The sequence below is a fragment of the Theropithecus gelada genome, chromosome 19 (assembly GCF_003255815.1).
Source record: "Theropithecus gelada isolate Dixy chromosome 19, Tgel_1.0, whole genome shotgun sequence".
In the NCBI taxonomy this organism is placed as follows: Eukaryota; Metazoa; Chordata; class Mammalia; order Primates; family Cercopithecidae; genus Theropithecus; species Theropithecus gelada.
The window spans coordinates 31,496,868-31,504,595 of record NC_037687.1 but is presented as its reverse complement, the minus strand read 5'-3'; positions in this window follow the sequence as shown (position 1 = coordinate 31,504,595).

Here is a 7,728-nt window from a genome sequence, read left to right as displayed (position 1 = left end):
CTGCAACATCCGCTTCCCGGGTTCAAGCAATTCTTCTGCCTCAGCCTCCTGAGTAGCTGGGACTACACGTGCCAGCAGGTTCGGCTAATTTTTGTGTTTTTAGTAGAGACGGGGTTTCACCATATTGGCCAGGCTGGTCTCAAATTCCTGCCCACCTCGGCCTCCCGCAGTGCTGGGATTACAGGTGTGAGCCACCATGCCCGGCCTCTTTTCCTGTTTTTTAATCAGATTGTTTTCCTGTTAACTGAGTTTTCAGAGCCCTTTGTATATCTTGGATAACAGTCTTTAATGAGACAGGTCTCTTGCAAATAGTTTATCCCAGGCCGCAGCTTTTCTCATCATATTAAAAATGTTTTACAAAGAGCAGAGGGTTTTTTTATTATTATTTTAATAAAGTCCAGCTTGTAAGTTTCTTTCATGGAGCACGCCTTTAATGTATCAAAAAATTTATCATGGCCAGATACAGTGGCTCACAGCTATAATCCCGGTATTTTGGGAGGCTGAGGTGGGCGGATCACTTGAGGCCAGGAGTTTGAGACCAGCCTGGCCAACATGGTGAAACCCCATCTCTGCTAAAAATACAAAAATTAGCCGGGCATGGTGGCGCGCAACTGTAATTCCAGCTACTCAGGAGGCTGAGGCGCGAGAATCACTTGAACCCAGGAGGCAGAGTTTGCAGTGAGCCGAGATTCTACCAGTGTACTCCAGCCGGGGCAACAGAGTGAGACTCTTGTCTCAAAAAAAAAAAAAATTTCACAAAACCCAGTCATCTAGATTTTCTCCTAGGTTGTCTTCTAGGAGTTTTATAGTTTTGCATTTAACATTCAGGTCTATGATCCATTTTGAATTAATTTTTGTGAAGAGACTAAGGTCTGTGTCTAGATTTTATTTATTTTGGCATGTTGATATCCACTTGTTCCAGCACCATTTGTGGGGAGAGGTTTGAGCATTTTTTATGATACTATTCTTTTTCTTTCTTTTTTTTTTTTTTTAAGACGGAGTCTCACTCTGTCATGCAGGCTGGAGTGCAATGGCATGGTCTCGACTCACTGCAACCTCTGCCTCCCAGGTTCAAGCAATTCTCCCACCTCAGCCTCCCAAGTAGCTGGGACTACAGATGTGCGCCACCATACCCAGCTCCTTTTTGTATTTTTAGTAGAGACAGGGTTTCACCATGTTGGCCAGGCTGGTCTCGAACTCCTGACCTCGGGATCCGCCTGCCTCGGCCTCCCAAAGTGCTGGGATTACAGGCGTTGAGCCACCGCACCCAACCTTATGATACTGTTCAATCTCTGCTCTGCACCCACCACCACATCCAGCTAATTTTTGTATTTTTTGGTAGAGACGGGGTTTTACCATATTGACCAGGTTGGTCTTGAACTCCTAACCTCAGGTTGTACGCCCGCCTCAGCCTCCCAAAGTGCTGGGATTACAGGCGTGAGCCACCGCGCCTGGCCTTGTCTTCACTTTTGAAAAACAGTTTCAATGAGTATAGAATTCTAGGTTGACTACTTTTTTCTTTTGCTACTTTAAGAATTTTCTTACACTGCTTTCTCACATTGTTTCCAGTGAGAAATCTGGTGTCATCCTAATTTTTGTTCCTCTGTTTATAAAATATTTTTGTTTTTCATCTGGCTGTTCTCAAGATTTTTCTCTTCATTACTGGGCTTAAGAAATCTGATTAGGATGTGTCTTGGTATTTGTGTTTCTTCTGCTTGGGGTGTGTTGAGTTTCTTGGATCTTTGGTTTTATAGTTTGTATCAAATTTGGGAAATTTGGGGTTGTTATTTCTTTAAACATTTTCTCTGTTCCTTTCTCTCTCCTTATGGGCCTCCAGTTACACATATATTAGAATATCCCACCACTCACTAGTGTTCTTTCCATTTAAAAAATATATATATTCATTTCTTTTGTGGCAGGGCATGGTGGCTCATGCCTGTAATCCCAACACTTTGGGAGGCCAAGGCAGTAGGATCATTTGAGCCCAAGAGTTTGAGACCATCTTGGGCAACATGGTGAGACCTCATCTACAGAAAATGTTTAAACATCAGCCAAGCATGGGCCGGGTGCAGTGGCTTACACCTGTAATCCCAGCACTTTGGGAGGCCAAGGCGGGTGGATCACGAGATCAGGAGATGGAGACCATCCTGGCTAACATAGTGAAACCCCGTCTCTACTAAAAATACAAAAATATTAGCTGGGCGTGGTGGCGGACGCCTGTGGTCCCAGCTACTTGGGAGGCTGAGGCAGGAGAATGGCGTGAACCCGGGAGGCGGAGCTTGCAGTGAGCCAAGATCACGCCACTGCACTCTAGCCTGAGCAACAGAGCGAGACTCCGTCTCAAAAATAATAATAATAAAATTAAAATTAAAAAATTAGCCAAGCATGGTGGCATGCGCCTGTAGTCCCAGCTACTCGAGAGGCTAAAGTGGGAGGATCGCTTGACCTGGGGAGGTTGAGGCTGCAGTGAGTCATGATCATGCCAGTGTACTCCAGCCTAGGTGACCAAGTGAGACCCTGTCTAAAAAATAAATAAATCATTTTTTAAAATGTTTCATTTGGACAGTTTCTAATGCTGTCTTCCAGTTGATGAATCTTTTTTTCCCTGCAATGTCTAACCTGCTGTTCTAGCCAGTGCATTATTTCTTTCAGACATTGTAATTTCTATCTCTTGATATCCAATTTGGGCTTTTTTAATATCTTCTATATCTGTAAAGAACTTTTGAACGTATGGAGTACATTATAATGGTGGTTTTAATATTCTTACCTACTAATTCTAACTTCTGGGCCCATTTCAGTTGAATGATTTTTATCCTCACGATGTGCCCTATTTTCCTGCTTGTCGCATATTTGGTGACTTTGTTATTGGATACTAGACAATGTCAGTATTACCTTGTCAGGCACGCGTTACTTTTGTGTGCCAGTAAATATTCAAAAATTTGAGAATGCAGTGACGTTACGTGAAAGCAGCTCGATCCTTTCAGGTTTTGCTTTTAAAATTTCTCAGGTGGGGCCAGAACAGTGTTTAACCGTCTGTTCCCCACAGTTGATGTAAGACCCTTCTCAGTGCTCTCCCCAGTGTTCCTTCAATTATGAGGTTTTTCTGGCAGGAACAACGCCTTGTCAAGTCCTGTGTGAGTCCCCAGAACTCAGGCACCATTTCCTTCAGTCCCTCCAGGTGGTTATTTCCCTGGCATTCTAGTCCATTCAGGCTGCAGTAATGGAGGACCCTGGACTAGTGACTCAAAAATAACGAACACTTATTTCTCACGGTTCTGGAGGCTGGAAGTCCAAGATAATTTATTTTTATTTTTATTTATTTATTTTTTGAGATGGAGTCTCGCTGTGCTGCCCAGACTGGAGTGCAATGGCATGATCTTGGCTCACCGCAACCTCTGCCTCCCAGGTTCAAGAGATTCTCCTGACTCAGCCTCCCAAGTAGCTGGGACTACAGGCACTCACCACCACACCTGGCGAATTTTTTTGTATATTTAGTAGAGACAGGGTTTCACCATGTTGGCAAAGCTGGTCTCTTAACACCTGAGCTCAGGTGATCTACCCGCCTTGGGCTCCCAAAGTGCTGGGATTGCTGGGATTACAGGCGTGAGCCACCGCGCCCGGCCAGTTTTTTGTATTTTTAGTAGAGACGGGGTTTCACCATGTTGGTCAGGCTGATCTTGAACTCCTAACCTCGGGTGATCCGCCTGCCTCAGCCTCCCAAAGTGCAGGGTGAGCTATCGCGGCCGGCCCATAACTGCATTCTCAAAACAAAGCTCAGACTCTGCTCTCTCCTCTGCTCACGGAGTCCTCCCAGCTCCGCCTCAGTGTTCCCTCCCTGTCCCATGGCCTGGAAACTTGTAACAGGACCCTGCGGCAATTTTAGGGCTTTTCTTGATGTTTCCCATCCCTCAGGGATCACTTTCTTGTGAGAGTCTTGACTGCTGTTGCTTTCGTGTATTTGCTCTGTTTTTGGGGGGCCGTTGCAGCAAGGAGAGCAAGTCCAGACTCTGTGACTCCATCTTGGTCAGAGTGGAAGTCCCCATAGGTAACATTCTAAAAATAACCACTGGATTTTCCTTTTGTAAAGGTTGGGTAAAATGCCTTCTTTTTTTTTTTTTTTTTTTTTTTTTGAGACAGAGTCTTACTCTGTTGCCCTGGCTGGAGTGCAATAGGTGCGATTCCAGCTCACTGCAAGCTCCACCTCCCAGGTTCAAGTGATTCTCCTGCCTCAGCCTCCTGAATAGCTGGGATTACAGGTGCCCGCCACCATGCCTGGCTAATTTTTGTATCTTTAGTAGAGACGGGGTTTCACCGTGTTGGCCAGGCTGGTCTCAAACTCCTGACCTCAGGTGATTGCCTGCCTCAGCCTCCCGTGGTGCTGGGATCACAAGCGTGAACCACGGCGCCCGGCCAACTTCTTGATTAAAGATCACCCCCGGGCTCATTGGCATGGGAGATCAAGCAGCTGAATCTCAAGGTACTTTGCACCCACCCAACAGTAACAGTCAGCGGTTGCCTGTGCTTGGGAAATGGGCTCAGGGGCACTAGAGGGCAGTGTTTGAGAGGAAAGAAGTCAGCACAGCAGTAGGGCCGGCCCCGGGGCCGACAGCCCACATGGTCAGGAAAAAGTGAGTGAACGGATGTGGCCCCCAGAACCCCTCCCTGAAATTGCAGTTGATTTTTATTCCCCACCTCAAGCCCATATATCCAAAGCTTCCTCTGAACGCTCCTTGCAGTGCACAAGATAGAAATGATTGACAGGCACGGAGCCGCGGCGGGCCCCACGCTGGACACCAGCATCTGGCACCGTGGGTCACCAAGCACCAACCTTATCTCCTCGGAGCCAGGTGTGTGTTGGGATTCAGGATTTTTCCGTTTCAAAGGTAGTATGATCTCTACTCCACAGGGCACACGGCACCCTCAGTGCTCAGCACAGCAGTGGGCAGCATCCTGGTTCGCTTTTCTGCAGGGAAGTGTGTGAACGTTCACACCGAGCGGGGTCAGTCACGTCTGTAAGTCATCTCCCACCAACACAGGTCAGGTTTTCCCGCCCAATGAGCTTGGAGATGGCTTCACTTCGAAGCTCTTTGGATCTGTGGATTCTGGAATTTTGGATTTGTGATACCCATTTGATCAAAGAGGCAACCAAAGGCCGGACGCGGTGGCTCACGCCTGTAATCTCAACACTTGGGGAGGCCGAGGCGGGAGGATCATGAGGTCAGGAGATCGAGACCATCCTGACTAACACAGTGAAACCCCGTCTCTACTAAAAATACAAAAAAAAAATTAGCCGGGCGTGGTGGCGGGCGCCTGTAGTCCCAGCTACTCAGGAGTCTGAGGCAGGAGAATGGTGTGAACCCGGGAGGCGGAGCTTGCAGTGAGCCAAGATTGCGCCGCTCACTCCAGCCTGGGCAACAGAGCGAGACTCCGTCTCAAAAAAAAAAAAAAAGAGGCAACCAAGGTCTAATGGGTCAAGTGACTTTCCACATCCGTGAAGGTCATGAGAAGCAGGACCAGGATGGTGGCCCAGCAGTGTCTTCAAGGATAAGCTGGGCCCTTCACCGTGCAGGCCCCTCTCCGTCGGTCCACTCTGCCACTGCTGTCTGCCACACCCTGCCCTGATATCTCCTCTCTGCCAGGTTTTTCCCTCACGTCCTCAACTCAGCCAAGAGCTGGTTTCTTCCAGAAAGAGCCCTGCTGTCAGGTGATTTATCGGACTTCTCTTTTTGTGGATGTTTGTTTTCAGGGTTTAGCTGATCAAAGTGGTATCGTTGTAACAGGCAGCTCTAAATATAAGTTTTCAGAGGCCTGTGTGTCTTTTTCTGTAAATCAGTTCCCAAAAGCAGGATTGTTGGGGCATGGGGTGTATGCAGTTTTGATCTGATCACATACAAGCACTTTTTTTTTTTTTTTTTTTTTGAGACGGAGTCTCGCTCTGTCGCCCAGGCTGGAGTGCAGTGGCCGGATCTCAGCTCACTGCAAGCTCCGCCTCCCGGGTTCATGCCATTCTCCGGCCTCAGCCTCCCGAGTAGCTGGGACTACAGGCGCCCGCCATCTCGCCCGGCTATTTTTTGTATTTCTTAGTAGAGACGGGGTTTCACTGTGTTCGCCAGGATGGTCTCGATCTCCTGACCTCGTGATCCGCCCATCTCGGCCTCCCAAAGTGCTGGGATTACAGGCTTGAGCCACCGCGCCCGGCCACATTTTTTTTTTTTTAAGGGATAGTGGTAGTTTGCAGCCTCAGAAGTGTTTCGAGTGCCTGTTCCTCCAGATCCTTGCCCGCCCAGGACGTCAGCACTCTTGTTAATTTTATTGTATCTGGGTAGTGAAAAAGAGTAGTCTCTCATTCTTTCAAACTGCATTTCCCAGTTATTAGAGTTTGAATCTTTTTGTCTGTTTACTGATGTTGGAATTTTTACTTTATTGAATATTCATCTCAGTCGATTACTTTTAAATGGGTTGTCTTTTTCTTAGTTTATGAAAGCTTTTGTAGATTATATCTGTTAAGAATATATTTAGATTATATGTTTTAAGAATAATCTATTTCTGCATCACAACTTTTAACACACATGCGCACACACACACACTCTCACACTCTCTCTCACTGTTCCCCAGTCTATCAATTTGCCATTTGACTTTACGGCATTTTTTTCCATCTGTAATTTGTCAAATAAGCTATCTTTTCCTTTCTGGTTTTATGATCTCTTGCTGAAACTCCTCCCTCCCCACGTTCCCTACCCAGTTATACAACATGCAGACAACATACAAATATTCTCCTAATTTCTCTCTTTTCTTCCCCCCCCCCCACCAGAGATGGAGTCTCACTCGGTCACCCAGGCTGGAGTGCAGTGGGTGCAACTTCCGCCTCCTGAGTTCAAGCAATTCTCCTGCCTCAGCCTCCCGAGTAGCTGGGGTTACAGGCTTGTACCACCCCGCCCAGCTAATTTTTTTTTTTTTAAGTAGAGACGGGGTTTCACTGTGTTGGCCACTCTGCTTTCAAACTCCTGGCCTCAAGGGATCCACCCATCTTGGCCTCCCAAACTGCTAGGATTACAGTCATGAGCTACCGCAGCCAGCCTCTCTCTGTTTTTTTGTCTTTTTTTTTTTTTTTTTTTTTTAAGAGACAGGCTCTTGCTCTGTTGCCCAGGCTGGAGTGCAGTGGCACGATCACAGCTCACTGCAGCCTCGAAACGGGCTCAAGCCAGGAGCCTCAGCCTCCCACGTAGCTGGCACCACAGGCATGCACCACCATACCCACCCTCCTAATTTCTCCTGAAATTCTTCTGTGCCTTTACTTGTACACATCCAGATCTTCCACCCATCTTATCTATAGAAGGTTTTGGCCAGATGGAGAGCCGATATGTCACTACTGCTGCTAAACCAACCGTCCTTTCCACACTGACTTGAAATCTGTCTTCTGTCATGCGTGTGTATATACACACACACACACACACACACACACAGATCTATTTCTAGGCCATCTATTCTGTGCCAGAGATGTCTGTGTCTCCCTATGTCAGAACACATGTATTACTTTTAGAATCAAAAGAAAGGGTTCTTTTTGTTTTTTGATTTTTTTTTTTTTTTTTTAAACCATGTCTTTGGAGCCCCTGCTGAGCCTGGACAGGCACAGAAATTCCTGGCGGCTGGGAGGCCAGGGGAGAGAGGACAGCAGGGAGGATGTCACAGCCCCGAATCAAGGGAGAGGAGAAATAAGGAGGACTCAGC